This window comes from Schistocerca serialis, chromosome 9, assembly GCF_023864345.2.
Source record: "Schistocerca serialis cubense isolate TAMUIC-IGC-003099 chromosome 9, iqSchSeri2.2, whole genome shotgun sequence".
Lineage (NCBI taxonomy): Eukaryota > Metazoa > Arthropoda > Insecta > Orthoptera > Acrididae > Schistocerca > Schistocerca serialis.
Window position 1 is genome coordinate 284,038,440 of NC_064646.1, and position 16,541 is coordinate 284,054,980.

Sequence of the window (16,541 nt, forward strand, 5' to 3'; positions counted from 1 at the left end):
GGCACACATTTCTTAACATTCCGTTAATGTGGCACGGTCTCGCAGTCGACTCTTTCACATTGTTGATTATTTTTCTACCATATGGGGTGGGCGAGCTGTTCTGCCGTGTACCCTTCTCGTTGACATTTCTCTATACGCCACGATTTAATCAGATAGGTATCGAGACGAAGGCACTGTTCGGGCCCCTAGAGCGGTCACACCAACTTTGTAGTGCTAAAACATTGTTGGCTGTTAGTTAAAAGATATGTTTAACTCAATACGTTTGCTGTTTGGTTAGTATTTGTGTGATTTTGTATACTCGTAAGGTTTATGGATTTGTTATGAATCCTGAGGTATGCATATTTAAAATTTTGTATTTTATTTCAGACAGCATCTAAGGTCTGCAAAGTAGATCAAATATTGCAACAAGACCAAGCGCCTGCTGGCAACTTCGGCAGATGCCGTATACGTGCAACAAAACAAAACAGGAAAACGAAGTCACTGCAGAAAGTGCAAAGAATACATGTGTCTTGAAGATACTGAAGTTTTGTGCAAGGACCGTGAATATGTGCAAAATGTGAAATAAGAAATAACTGTACAAGTAATTTTCTCGTTTATTCAAAGTTTCTTAAATTTATAACATAGACTGATGTATATCGTGTGTAAGTGATTAAAAGTATTGTTTGTTTCTCCCTCTTTTCTCGGTTGTGTGCTAGCATGTCGTACGTATTAATTGTTTCACCAAATACCTGAATTTTATTTATTTAATTTTTATTTACCCTCACATTTGATGATTGCACAGCTGTTCCGTTCTTGTTTGTAATTGAAATACTAATAAGCACTATGTTTTATCAGTTGCTTATTGTGTTGATCTGAGAGACCGGCCTCACTAAACGTGGAGCATAAAGTTAGCACACTGATGAAAAGTTAAGGGCAATTCCTCATTTTCAACAGGTGGAAAGGAACCACGACTGTTGATGATACGAAGAAAGACATGACTAGAGTTGCTTGACAATAGCATCGATTTCGATGAACGATATCAAGTTCTCAATTTTAGTTGTATCCTGGTTTCAGGGAATATGCTATATCTTTAGTAAGTTCGTCCCACTCACGTTGCCATTTGTTTATTTTCGAGAGTTTCGGGTAGCCCTTATCCATGATCCTGAAACCTGTAGTTTCATAGATCCTGTTTATGCCTTATCGCCGGAACCAGTACGACGCAGCCATGTATCTCTCAGTGTCATCTCGGACTATATCAGAGGTGTATTGCGTTAGAGGAATACTGTGGGAGTGCAGGAGACGGGGCCAAGCCGTCGAACGAGATGCCTAACGGCCAGCCGCCCAAGCTGCTCTGTGCCATTAAGCAAGTGGCCGACCTTGCCAGAGCGCACAGGTTACAGCCTTCGCTTCCCTGTACGCCCGTTGACGCTGCAAGTTGTGCGGTATAAACATGTGGTACCTTCCCACACTCACTCACCGCTTCCTGTCCACATTCCTAGTCAGTCTTTCAACAGGTTACCGACCTCTCTCAGTTATGGCACTACTACGAAAAAGAGGAGAAGTCCCTGCCCGGTTTTCAGACGGCATCGGTGTTGACGACATTTTGGTGTTCCATGATAGACCATTTTGTGTAATTAGATAATAACTCAACTATCAACTTCATCTTCAAAGCAGTTCTCTTCGTTTGGCTTCTTAAGGTAGTCTTGTTGTTTGGGCTTCGTTCAATTGGATGAAATGGACGGAAATATTAAAAAGCTTACTCGTCCAAAGGCATAAACTGAAATACCATGCCATTGTAATTTGTCTTTGTTTTGGACAGCTTACTGGCGGCGGCACCTCATCCAAAGTTGTTTAAGGTTTGAAATAAGTTCCCTCATAGATTTTTAAGAGCTGACACTAAGAACTGAGCATTTGGACTGAAACTCTCGGTAGTTCTCTGGAAGATAATCCGCGTGAAGCATCTACAAAAGCTGATGCAGGTATCACAGATTAAAGCTATGTGGATGTGCACAATATGACATCGGCATGAGGGGCAACGAACGTACTGACCAGCTTGCCAAAAATGTGCAGCATGTTCTGCACTGTTATTACCATTGATGCATTGAAGTTAAGGAAAAGGGAAAAGCGAAATCGTCAACGCTGTGTACTAAGGACATTAATTCGAGAAAATTTGGTACTTTGCTACTAGCCTGTCCAGCACCATATTCCTCATACCTTGTGCGGGAGGAGATTCTCACCATTAATAGGTTTAGGGCAGACCACATGACTACCAATAAAACGGTACACCTGTTAACGTTAGTACAGTCTTAGAATTACTGTACAACTTGAGGTAACGTTCTGTATCTTCTATTGGCGTGTGTAAAACCAGTACTAGGCGAACTCAAAACTGTTCATTACTTCTCACTCCAGACAGATCTAAGTTCCCTGAAATATGATTAAACCTTTAATGATAATTTAAGTTCGTACTTGTTACGTGGTTATTTCGTTCATATGATTTGTGTAAGGAAAAGCTTCTTAACTTTGAATGACACAACGATCATTTTCTATACAGTCATGGAAATAAGTGGTGTGTTGGGATAGTAAATCACCCACAGCGCCGATACGAATAAGTGCGATGATGTAGCGTCAGATAACCACGTTCTTGGTAATGAAGCTTCCCGTATGCCATGAATATATTCTGGGAAAATAAAATATATTACACTCCGCACGGTATACGACAGGGCAAAATGTATTCATACAGCGGACTACTTTCAACCAAACGGCTGACGCAGCCCCGGAGTGCATGCCACACTTGTGTAGTCGTGTGGCGGCCGTGAGGCAACAGCACGTCGGACGTGGGTACCGTGGAACAACTGAATGGGGCGCAAGGGGAAGGGAACGACGATTGAGGAACGAAACATCGTTGTCGCCCAATATCTTCAAGTCGTATGCCGAAATTGCGAACATCATAGGACGAAGGCGAGCGACTGTGCAATCTATCATTAAGCGATGTAAGGACAGACGTGTAGTAATAAACAGTGAACGACACGGTCGTCCACAGAAGCTAACAACAAGAGCGACCAGAACGTTACTAAGAATCATAAAAAAAAACCTGAAAGCGACAGAGTCGGGACTATCTCCGTATGTACATGACCACTTCCGAAAGGACATCACTCCAATGGCAGTTCGTTCCATTCTCAATCGTTCGGGCTACAGAGCCAGGGTCCCGGACGAAAGCCCTACATCAGCAAAAAGAACAGGAAGTGGTGGATGGAATTCGCTAAACAGCATGTATCCAAGACAGCAGACTTCTGGGATACTATGTTGTTTAGTGATGAAAGCAGATTTAATATCGTGCACAATTATGGTAGGAGCTTGGGCTGGAGAAGACCGAATACAGACCTCGACCGAAACAACATTCAACCTACGGCGAAGCACGGAGGTGGTGGAGTGATGGTATGAGGCTGTATGTCAGCCTCCGGTGTCCGAAAATTAGTGCTTGTGGAAGGTACCATGGACAGATTTGTGTATATGAACGTTCTCCAACAGAACTTACAACAGAGTGTTGACGCCTTGGGTCTTCCTAGAAATTATTACTTCCAACAGGACAATGACCCAAAACATACGGCGCGAATTGTCCGGCTGTGGTTGCTCTACAACACTCCACACACTCTTAAAACACCAGCTCAGAGTCCGGACCTGAATCATATCGAAAACTTGTGGAGTGAGCTGGAAACACGAGTGAGAAAACACGACATGCGTAGTAAGGCCTCTTTGAAAGAGGCTCTCCTTCGAGAATGGGAAGGTATCACGTCGGAAACTACAAGAAAATTGGTCCATTCCATGCCACGGAGGTTGCGAGAAGTAATACATCGTAAGGGTATGTATACGAAGTATTAAACATGTTCTGGCTTTGTTAGAAGTGTCATTTTTGGTTAGTGTACGAATACTTAATTCCTAGCGCAGTAGAGAACTTGTCAGACGTTTTTGTATTTTGTTTTGTAAAGGTTTGTTCATTCTCGTTCTATATACCAGCATACCTGCATTGGCGACTGTCCAATATGTACAGTGCATATCCAATTAGTGTTTTTGGTTTCGTATTGTCAATAAAGGCAGTTTACTTTTCCACGCTCTAGTGTATGAATACTTATTTCCATCACTGTATATTGATGGTAACAAGGCGAGAAGTATTATTTGTAAAAATTGTTGTATGTTCATATCCTATGAATGACAATATTTTCCACCGCGTGCAAACTCTAGGGATTGATCGAGAGAGAATGCGGAAGAAAAAAGGTCTGAGGGAAAAGGTCCAAAATGCATGGCTTCCATGCTGGAGACCATTTATTCAATCATAGATTGTTACAGAGAGTGCGTTCTAATACGCGCTTAGCCATGCACACACAGTTACATTATCTATTGAAAATGGTTTCCATGTGCCTCAAAGCGTGCGTGTACGTGCCGTAGCATGTTTTGTCTTACACGTTCACATCGGCCAGGCTGCATCCGAACAGTGTCAAAGGCAGCACGAATACAGATCTGGAATGGGCTTCGCACACACGATACTTTTCAGATGGCCCCGTAACCAGAAATCGTACTGGTTGAGATCCGGCGAACGAGCAGGCCATGGCACTGGACCCCCTCGTCCGAACCATCGACCAGGGAAGACATGATTGAGATATGTCCGGACGTTTAACGGCGAAGTGGGCTGGAGCAGCCACATAACCCTCGTCAACGGCAGTTCTCCCAGCAGTAGAAGCAAAGTCACCCGCAAGAAGTACAGATAGTTCTGGCCTGTCACGCGACGTGGAAGAAAGACTGGTCCCAAAAGACTGGCCAATGAAATGATTGTGTGGTAGTGTTGGCCGGGAGGCACCAACCGGGGAAGTTCGGTCGCCGGCTGCAAGTCTTTATTTCAGGTGACACCTAATTAGGCGACTTGCGCGTCGGTGATGATGAAGTGATGATAGGGCAACACAACACCCAGGCCACGGGTGGGGAAAACCTCCAACCCGATCGGGAATCGAACCCAGGCCCACTGCATGGTAGGCGAGCACGTACAAGCCAGCTAAGCAGGCGGACTGTCGCCTGTTATCATGGCGCACACATTCCTGCTGAACAGATGCTGATGGTTAGCTGTGGGGGTTGTGCATAGTATTCCGCAGATGACTGTTATGAAAACTGAAGATAGCACTCCACGTAAAGGTGGCCTCATCTGTGAATAGGGTGGATGACACAAAACCCAGAATCGTGGCAGCTTGGTGTAGAAACCAGTGACAAAACTCCTCCCGATATGGAAAGTCTGGTCTTGATAAGGGTGGTAACAACTTTCATGAAGAATGTTCCACACGGTCGTCTGGCTTACCCTGTACAGGTGGGCCAACTGCCTGGTACTGACATGACAGTCGCCTTCCACAGTGTTAATCACATTTTCCTCCAAGTCTGGTTTTCGAACATTTCGTGTACGTCCTTCATTTCTTGCTTCCTGAAACGTCCCTGTCTTAGACAAAAGGCCAAAATCCTGCTGCAAGCATTGAACGCCGTGGACGTCGTCGGGTGGGGGGGGAGGGGGGGGGGACAGGTCTCTTGATACAACCTTGCTGCCCGCCGTCCACTACCATTTGCTTTTCCGCATGTAAACACCATGTCGGCTAGCTCTAGATTTGAATAAGGGACCACTGTGTAGAACACTGTATCACATCCACTACAGGATGAGTCAGCAAGAGAAGTGAATTGGAGACAACATTACCGATCACTATGGCAGGATAGGGCGCTAGGGCATAACGTGTGAACAACAGTGCCACCCTCTAGGAGGAAACCATGCATATTGTAATTGTGACTGCATAGTACAGCGCGTATTTGACCGCAGTCTCTGTAACAATGTGTGATTGAATAAATGGTCTCTGGCATGGAAACCATGCATTTCCAGACATAGGTTCATTAGCAATTTTTTGTTCCATATCCAATCATCGATCAGTCCCTGGAGTTCGCAAATGGTGGAAAAAAATCATCCTGTTTCGCAGTGTGTAACGGGTATACGTGTAGACATTTTTATATGTGTCACCTTAATATGTGAGTGGTTGGTTGTTTTTCTCTCTGCATCGAATAGTCTTCCCACAGACATATCACAAACTCTACAACCTGATGTTTTCTGCATGACCATAATGCACCACTAAGTGGACTACACATGTCATTATAAGAGGGTTGCCCAGAAAGTAAGTTCCGATCGGTCGCTATATGGAAACCACAGTGAAAATCAGAAACATTTTATTTGCAAGAGTTAGTTACATAGTCGGTGCGTTATAACAAATTTCCAACACCATCGTTGTAGAAGGCAGCTGCCTGTGCTTTCCAATAATTCTCTACGCTGGTCTATAGCACATAGCCTGCGCCCAAGTGTTAGCTTCGTATCCAGCGTTTCATGTGAACAGAGATGATACTCAGGACGAGCCAACTACAGCTCTGTTGTGCGTGATCAAACACTTCCCATCAAAAAGGCTCCAGGAGCGTTTTCACTGCCCCAGCAGAGTGCGGCTGAGAATTGCCATGAAGTAGGAAGTGCGTGGCAGTTGTGTCAGGTGGGCTGCATTCATTAAGGCGAAGCCTCTCAGCGGGCCCTGCTACTTGGCAGGAGACATCGTTGTCCTAGGCACATTTACTCGCTCACGATGCGCTCACAACTGAAAAGAGACACTACCCAACACATCTGTGCGAAGCTTCATCGGGTTTTCACTGTGGTGTCCATTTCGCGACCGATCAAAACTTAACTTTCTGTACAACCCATGTAGATTGACGTTCTTGCATCCTAAGGTCCACACTTCAACTCCTGTCTGCTGTTCAAATGGCTCTCAGCACTATGGGACTTAACATCTGTGGTCATCAGTCCCCTAGGACTTAGAACTACTTTAACCTAACTAACCTAAGGACATCACACACATCCATGCCCGAGGCAAGATTCGAACCTGCGATTGTAGCAGTCGCGCGGCTCCAGACTGAGCGCCTAGAACCGCTCGGCCACCACGGCCGGCTCCTGTCTGCTGTCCAGCGGAAAAGAAGCATTAATGGCTTGCTCTTGCCACATGTACTTAAAGGTACTAACCAAACTAAAAACAGACGACTTGCTATAGCTGTAATCATTAGTCTGCAAACGACGTAAATACTGATATAATGTTGCTCAGTACGCCGTCCTCAGTCATAAGTAGAAATATCTGCCCATTAAAGTCTGGATAAAGTGTTATTGTCCTAAGCTATATTAAATAAAATAAATAAATAAGAAAATGTTGTGGTGTAAGGGATTAACTACGAAAATTAATTTGGAATTTGTTTGGAGAAAAGAGAAGCAGTTGTTAAGAATACCAAGACTTCAATGGGAACCTAGTACCAAGCAAAGAAGCGAAGGCTGAAAGCTGGATGGAACATATGGAAGGATTATATAAAAGAAAATATAGTTGGAGACAATATTATAGATAGAGAAGAAGAAATGGATGAAGATGAGATGGGGGATGCAATACTGGGACAAGTGTTTAACAGATCACTAAAAGACCTAAATCGAAAGAAGTCACTAAAAGACCTAAATCGAAAGTAGTCATCTGAGTTATATGACATGTCCTTAGAACCAACCGTAACAAAGCTACTCGATCTAATTTGTCGGATAAATGAGACAGACATATAATCCTCAGACTTAAATAAAAATGCAATAATTCCTATACCAAAGAAGGTAGCCAGTGTCTGTTACAGACTCTAAGTTTAGTAGGTAATAGTTGAACAATACTAACTTAAATCACTATACGCAAGACTTAAATCCCTGAAGAATACTGACTTAAATTACTATACATAAGAAATCTGGATGTTCATCATTTCTGCGGTTTGAATTCGTGCGTCCGTACCTGGAGTTCTTGACGTCATTGCAGCAATCACTCGGATTTTTGCAGGCACGCATTCTAAGGTGATATTGGGTGATGCACACAGATGAGTTTAGTACACTGTGATTCGTTACTGAAGCCTTTAGTTTCACTGTGCATCCTTCACTTTTGACGCAGAATCGGGATCTGTAGTGCAAACTGGTCTCACTGTATAACCGAGGGCCAACGTTGAGAACTGCATAAACTGCTGGACAGTCGGCAGTACAGAACGAATGTGGCTAGATGCTACTGGTTTCGCACAGTGCCGATCGGCGCGGAACAAGGTTAATATTTTTAGGGTCTGATGCGAACTGGTATCACGAAGTGTGGCCCTTTTAGGTGTTCCGTCGTTGTCGCGTTAATTGCTCCTACTGGTATGGTTTGCCGAAATTACGGGAAGTTGTGGTTTGTTAATTTTTCTATCTTGTTCACTGTAGTAGGGGGTGGCAGTGTTGTTTTGCACCCTTACATGGGAATTTAGTTACACACATCTTCACAGTGTATGTTGTCTGTGCAAAGGGCTATCCAATTTTGCTAAATTACTGAAGCATTTGCGTCTGGCCCCACGTGGGCGATGCAGTGAGAGCTTTCCCTGTGATCAGAACATTGGTTAAGGTGTAATATGCCGTAAGGATTATAGGGATCAAACACTAAGCGCGTGATAGTGGCGACCGCATGATTCTAAGTAAAACAGAGGCGTTAAGGCGCGGTATGACAGCATGCTGTCTCACTGCTGATCAATGTGTATTCTAATTCTTGAAAAAAAAAAAAAAAAAAAAAAGAAAGATAAAATAAAAGAAATGGATTTAGAATCCCTGGTACCTCAAAGTGCCACCTCTTTATCTTAGAAGTGTTGCACAGGCTACTTTAAGTTGTTGTGTTTACTTTTTGCGGTTTTAGTAATTTTAGTGAGAAGTAAGGCTATTAAGCGAGAACTCTTTAACTTAACTTTATCTTAAACTGATTTGTTCGGATTGTGGTGTTTGGGCAGTAACGAGTTAAACTGCAAAGGTGCACGATAAGCTGATGCAGTGGGCGTTAGTAATTGTGTTGCACGTGTGTGGTTCGTAGTGGTTGTTGTCCAATGTGTGTATAATGTCTGTTGTATTTGGTTTGCATGTACGAGGTATGTCCACAAAGTAAGTTCCGTTTCGTTATATAAAACAAACGTGTACAGATACAGAAAAAATATTTATTGTACACAAATCTACAACTGTTAAACTACTTTTCTACATAGCTTCCGAAATTTTGTAGGCACTTGTCATAGCGTGGCACATGTTTTTGTACGCCTTCTTCATAAAAGGTTGGCGCCTGTGTATTCAACTATGTGGTAATATGTTCTTTCAGCTCGTCATTATCGATGAAGTGTTGACCACTAAGGACAGATTTTAGGTGTAAGAAGAGATGAAAGTCACTAGGAGCGATGTCCGGGCTGTACGGAAGATGATCAAACGCGTCGCAGTGAAATTCCCGTAAGAGTTGTTTGGCCACATTTGCCGTGTGAGGTCGGACATTATCGTGGAAAAAAAAACAAAACCTTTTGACAGTAATTCTCAGGGCTTGTTCTGTATTGTGTGGCGCAATTTCCGAATGGTCTCGCAGTAGCCATGTGCATTGATTGTTTGGCCTCGTGGTAAGATATCAATCAGCAAAATGCCTTTTCTGTCCCAAAAACGGTGCACATGACTTTTCGAGGTGTCAAGATTTGCTTAGGCTTAACCTTCGTTGGGGCTGAAGTGTGCCATCATTCCACTGATTGCCGTTTTGTTTCAGAGGTGTCGTACGATGCCCAAGTTTCATCCCCCGTGACTATCCGAGAAAGAAAACCATCGCCTTCTTCATTGAAGCGTGTCAAAAACTGAAGTGCACTGCCCATCCGTTGTTTTTTGTGTTGTTCACTAAGAATTTTGGGTACCCAACGTGAGAAAAGTTTTGGAAATTTCAGTTTTTCAGTAACAATTTCATGAATTAGTGATCGAGAGATTTGCGGAACTTCCATAGCAAGGGCACTAAGTGTAAACTTACGGTTGTGCTTAATCTTCTCTTCAATTGTGTGAACCAGTTCATCAGTAACCACAGCCGGGCGTCGACTTCGTTATTCATCGCGCATTTGATCACGTCCTTCATTGAACAGTCTAAACCATTGAATCACTCGTAGCATTTTGTCCATAAACCTCGCAGATTTGCCTATGAATTTCCTTTGGTTTAACTTTCTTTGCATTTAGAAAACGAATCACAGATCGGATTTCATACTCGGTGGCATTTGCAATTAGGGCTAACATTATAAAGAAGCACTACAAAGCACACGTCGGCAGCAGCGATCTGAAAATGGCGTTCATGTCTTCTCCTTGAGTCAGAGTAACTGCCGCACATGCTCGGAACTGCGATCGTAGCGCTCCCGCAGATAGAAATAGAAACGGAACTTAATTTCTGGACGAACCTCGTATATTGATTGATTCTTGTCCACGAGACCAAATTATTTGTACTCAGATTTTATTTATGATCAGTTTTGAGAATGAGATTTTCACTCTGCAGCGGAGTGTGCGCTGATATGAAACTTCCTGGCAGATTAAAACTGTGTGCCGGACCGAGACTCGAACTCGGGACCTTTGCCTTTCGCGGGCAAGTGCTCTACCAACTGAGCTACCCAAGCACGACTCACGCCCCGTCCTCACAGCCTCACTTCTGCCAGTACCTTCTGTAAAGAGAGCTTCTGTAAAGTTTGGAAGGTAGGAGATGAGGTACTGGCAGAAGTGAGGCTGTGAGGACGGGGCGTGAGTCGTGCTTGGGTAGCTCAGTTGGTAGAGCACTTGCCCGCGAAAGGCAAAGGTCCCGAGTTCGAGTCTCGGTCCGCCATACAGTTTTAATCTGCCAGGAGGTTTTATGATCCGTTTTATTAATCAATGTTTTATCGAGTAAAGCTTTTATTAATGAATGGATATAGTTTAAAGATAGTAATTTCAGCGTCTGTATGGATAAATGTTTTAAATGTTTTTATCTAAGTTATTGAGAGCTTAAAGGAAATTAAATTACTTTGTTACTTGAATTCAATTCTAACTATTCACAGTACTTTCATAGTCTGTTAGATTAATTATTGTTCATTGTGAGTAAAGGCTCTGTGAAAATTGCAAGTGGACCGTTTTCTTATTACTGTTTTAGTTGTACGTTGAGACCGATGCTTATGACTGGAGAAACCGCGGTAGCCAGCATGTCCCTCTGAGCTGATCGTTCTGCAATCGCTAGCCGGCAGCTCTGTATCCATCTAAGAGTACTGGCTTAATCTGAGAGGTGTTTTTGTCAATAAATCGTATTCAGCTCAGTCTCGTCAGTTAATTAGCCCAGCCCTCCACCCCTAACCGCGAACAATCCTGCGCACTAACAGAAGTTAACTTCGGGGAAGAATAGTTTGGGTTAAAAACTGCAGACGGAGTCTATGTCTCAACTATAGTTAGCTCAAACCAGTTATCAGACTAAGGATCACAGAAAGAGATTAAAGGGGTATAAAATAGCTGATGTCTCAAGCACGTCAAAAAATAACGTTCAGTGCATATTAAATGAAAATTGAACTGTGAGAAAGGTAGATGCTGCATTTGTTGAATACTCTCTGCGAAAAAGATCGTTTCTACCGCCTGATAGGAAACGGCCTGTGTTCTCTGGGACAAAAACGGGTTTTACTTATTGATTGCCTTGCTAAGGGTAATAAGATAAACCACAAAAAAATGTAAGTATTTCTGGACTGACTAGATGAAGAAGAGGTTTGGACTGCAAAACAAAAGAATAATCTCATCATGACGATGCTGGCGATGAATAAATTGACGGATTTGAAGCACGGTTTTTGGAAGCCCACTCTGTTCATCAGATTAGTCTCTGACGTATACCTCTTTCACTATTTAAGAAAATTTGTAGCAGAAAAGAGTTACTGAGTCGAATTAAGAAATTGTCGAGAAAGTAGACTGATATTTTGCAAACCTCGCACAATGTTGGTTATGAGACGGAATATATTCACTGGAAAATCAACGGGCAAAGTAGTTGCACCTAAACCGGCAATTTGTAGAAAAATATACGCTTTTATAATCTAAAACCCTGCTTTGCAGACAACAATTCACCTTGCTCCCGAAACCACTCGACAGGTTTGATCTCTTCCTCACGTGACGCTGGCAGTGGGAACACGTGATCCGTTAGCAAGTGAGAGGCGTGATGCCCTTCGCTTACGATCGCAGTTCATATTTCAAGGCCGTATTTCGCTGCAGGCTTTGGTTTCAGCACAGCGGGTATACTCTGAAATGCAGCGCACGTCCATGGAGGTAAAAATAAGAGGAGATGGCGCTACAGATTTATGAAGTACGTTAGTTTGAAGCTGGCCCCGCCATGTTAGATGCCCAAAAACATTGGCAGAGAACTGTTTATTCGGAGAGAGTTTAGAATTGCTTTTTGCTTGTAATTTACGTCATGTGCACGCGACAGTTGTTGTGAATAGTGAATATCACAGTGCTTACGCTAGTAACTTGGTGTCAGGAAGGCATTTTCGGACATTTTTGTGGTCTTAGACTCGTATTTGATCCTGTAATACGACGTGTGTGCCCTAGTAAGTATGACTTTATTTTTGTCTATACATTTTAAATAATCAAGAACAGAAGTAAGTGATGTGGTTTTCGTAATCCGCGTAAATCCTCTTTTACTGTATTTACATCGATAGTTGATGAAGTTTGAACTTCGAAACTTGTTTGCTTACTGGTACCGATTCGTATTCGTTACATTTTCAATTTTCACATCATATGCACAACATGTTTAATGATCACATATGCAAGGAACTTAACATTTTTTTCTGTCTTAGCCCATAATTGCGTGAAATGTGGAAAGAAGTAAGCAAGGCATACTGTCATGACTCGTGGATGCCAGAAAAGTCAAAGGTTCTTGAAATACCGAAGAAATAGAACTGCATGGAGGTATAACTCCAAGCAGAAGCGAGTTTTTGTCTTATTAGACCGTCAGCGCCTCACTGTCACTATAATTTACACATCCTCTCACTTTGAAATCTTACCCTTGAAATATCATTCAGTGTGTGGCCAATAATAACGAAAAATGATTAATTTATTTTTCGAAGATGTTCCGGTAATTTTTAGTTCAATAAATGTCACCAGTAAGCAGTTCTGATGGTACTAGTGGGCACTTACACATATACAGATGGAAGTAGTATCTGGTACACAAAGTATAAAAGGAAAGTGCATTAGCGAAGCTGTCATTTGTAGTCAAGTGATTATGGTAGTGCGATGGGAATTGACAGACTTCGAAAATCATTAGGGAATTCAATATTTCGAGAGCCACAATGTCAACAGAGTGCCGAGAATACAAATCTTCAGGCGTTACCTCTCACCACGGACAATGCAGTGGCTGAAGGTCTTCACTTAAAGACCGATAGCAGCGGCGCTTTTGTAGAGCTATCAGTGCTGACAGACAAGCAACACTGCGTGAAATAACCGCGGAAATCAATGTGGGACGTACAACGAACGTACCTGTTAGGACAATGTGACAAAATTTGGCGTTAATAGGTTATGGCAACAGAAGGCCGACACGAGAGCCTTTGCTAATAGCATGACATCGCCTACAGTGCCTCTCCTGGGCTCGTTACCATTTAGCTTGGACCCTAGGTGACTTTACACTGTGACCTGATCAGATGAGTCTCGATTTCAGCTGGTAAGAACTGGTGGTAGGTTTCGAGTGTGGCACAGACCCCATGAAGCCATGGACACATGTTGTCATAAAGGCACTGCGAAATCCAGTGGTATCTCCATAATGGCGTGGGCAGTGTTTACGTGGAATGCACAGAGTTCTCTAGTTCAACTGAACCGATCATTGACTGGAAATGGTTATGTTCAGCTACTTGGAGACCATTTGTTCCCAAACAGCCATAGAATTTTTACGGATGACGATGCACTATGTCACTGGGCGCAAGTGTTTGCGATTGGTTTGAGGAACATTCTGGATAGTTTGGGCGAACGATCTGACCACCAAGATTGCACAAAATGAATCCCATCGAACTTTTATGGGACGTGATAGAGAGGTCATTTCGTGCACAAAATGCTCCACTGCCAACACTTCTGCAATCACGGTTGGCTGTAGAAGGCAGCTTTGCTCAGTATTTCAGCAGGAGGCTTCCAATGACTTGTTGAGTCAATGGCTCATAGAGTTGCTGTACTAAACTTGGCAAAAAGAGGTTCAACACGATTCTAGGAGATGTCCCAAGAGTTTGTCGCCTCCGTGTGAACTAGTACCAGACATGGAGCAAAGAGAGTTCTGGTGCAATTTTGATATCAAATTGATATCAAATTAATTATGCAAATTGATCAATTAATTACCCTTCCAACCACTGATGGCATCATGGGTTTTCTCCAGCCGGCATGTGGGCCCTCTCAGGGATCTTCCAGCCCCTACCGCCCACCTTTCCCGCTCCCCTCCCCCTCCCCAACTGTGATGTAATCCAAGATGCTCGTCCAGAAAAAAAAAGTGGTGGGGAAAATTGTTCAGTCTGTGTTTGGCTGTTGGGCTGGGAGGCTCTCATGACAGTAGCCTAACACAGTGTCAATCACAATGCATTGAACAACTTCCATAGATATTGTTTATTTATTTCTAATACATCTCAGATTTTTCTCTAGTGTTTAAACAATTTGCAGGGGTATTGTTTATGCAGAATATTGTTTCACACACACACACACACACACACACACACACACACACACACACACAGACACACACACACACACACACACACACACACACACACGCAGATTCACAGCCAGTAGCAGACTGATTAAAAAGATCATAACTAAATGTTGCATGTGATATTTAAATAATTTGCTGGGATATTGAAACTTCCTGGCAGATTAAAACTCTGTGCCGAACCGAGGCTCGAACCCCGGACCTTTGCCTACGCTGTGGCTAAGCCATGTCTCCGCAATATCCTTTCTTTCAGGAGTGCTAGTTCTGCAGGGTTCGTAGGAGAGCTTCTGCAAAGTTTGGAAGGTAGGAGACGAGGTACTGGCAGAAGTAAAGTTGTGAGGACGGGGAGTGAGTCGTGCTTGGGTAGCTCAGTTGGTAGAGCAGTTGCCCGCGAAAGGCAAAGGTCCCGAGTTCGTGTCTCGGTCCGGCACACAAATTTAATGTGCCAGGAAGTTTCATATCAGCGCACACTCCGCTGCAGAGTGAAAATATCATTCTGCTGGGGTATTGTTTATGGAATATGATATATTGTTTGAACAATTCGAGTGCTGTGTGGAATATTTGACACAGCCAACACATTGAAAATGATACAGGAACTAAATGTAACACAGTAGAAAGAGAGAGAGCTTTGCAGCTGACACAACAAGAATATTTGAACAATTTTTGATGAAATTGGACTTTTAATTCCGAGAAATACCGCTACACCTGAACACAGACTCTAAAAAGATCGCAGTGGGTCCTGGCACGGTTGCGAAACCTTCCACTCTTTTCCAGCCTTCCTCCCCGGGACTCTTCACGCATTTTTGTGGCAAATACCCCAGCCTTCGCTTGCCCTTGATCACGATCTGGTTCAGGATTTATTAAATCCAGTTGAATATGACTGTAAATACACTTTCAAAAAGATCGCTGCACAGTAGTTTGCTTCAAGATGCGTCATAAATAAACCTTTGAACAATTTGCAGGGATAAATTTCACAAATTGAAAATACAGTTGTACAGTAGGAAATATTAATTAAAACCATAGATCCACTCTGCTTGGGAATATTTGTGCACATTGTAAGTAGGCTGTTTAGGTTTTTATATTGGTAATGCCACGTAGCGCTCTATATCACTTGCTGGCTGTGCTGTGTGCAGTCTGTGGCTGGTTGGCATTGTTGTAATTTTCGCTATTGTAGTGTTGGGCAGTTGAATGTGAACAGCGCGTAGTTGGAGGTGAGTGGCCAGCAGTGGTGGATGTGGGGAGAGAGATGGCAGAATTTTATGAGCGGACGATCCGCACGTGTGTCCGCCAGAAAGAGTAAATTTGTAAGACTGGATGTCATGAACTGATATATATAATGACTTTTGAACAGTATTAAGGTAAATACATTGTTTGTTCTCTATTAAAATCTTTCATTTGCTAACTATGCCTATCAGTAGTCAGTGCCTTCAGTAGTTAGAATCTTTTATTTAGCAGGCAGTATTGACGCTCGCTGTATTGCAGTAGTTCGAGTGACGAAGATTTTTGTGAGGTAAGTGATTCATGAAAGGTGTAGGTTATTGTTAGTCAGGGCCATTCTTTCTGTAGGGATTTTTGAAAGTCAGATTGCGTTGAGCTAAAAATATTGTGTGTCAATTTAGTGTTGATCAGAATAAGTAAAGAGAGAAATGTCTGAGTACGTTCAGTTTTGCTCAAATAACGTAAGGGGTTTATCAGCACAATCATTCATAGATTGTTCTAAGGGAAGGTTTCATATGTCGACCTGTAGCCGAGGATACCTCACTGGAATCTTCTTATTTTTTCTTGTAGTTTGTGTAATTAGTGTAGCTATTGTTTATTGCTAGCGCGTAATTGTAGAGAGAATGTTCTTTGTAGTTGTAATTTTTCATTGTTGTTCAGTAAAACAGATGTGGCATGCACGTAGATTTGCACCAAGTATTTCGGCGCTGCGCTTGAAATTAGCGAGATATTATTTTCAGTGTTATGCTA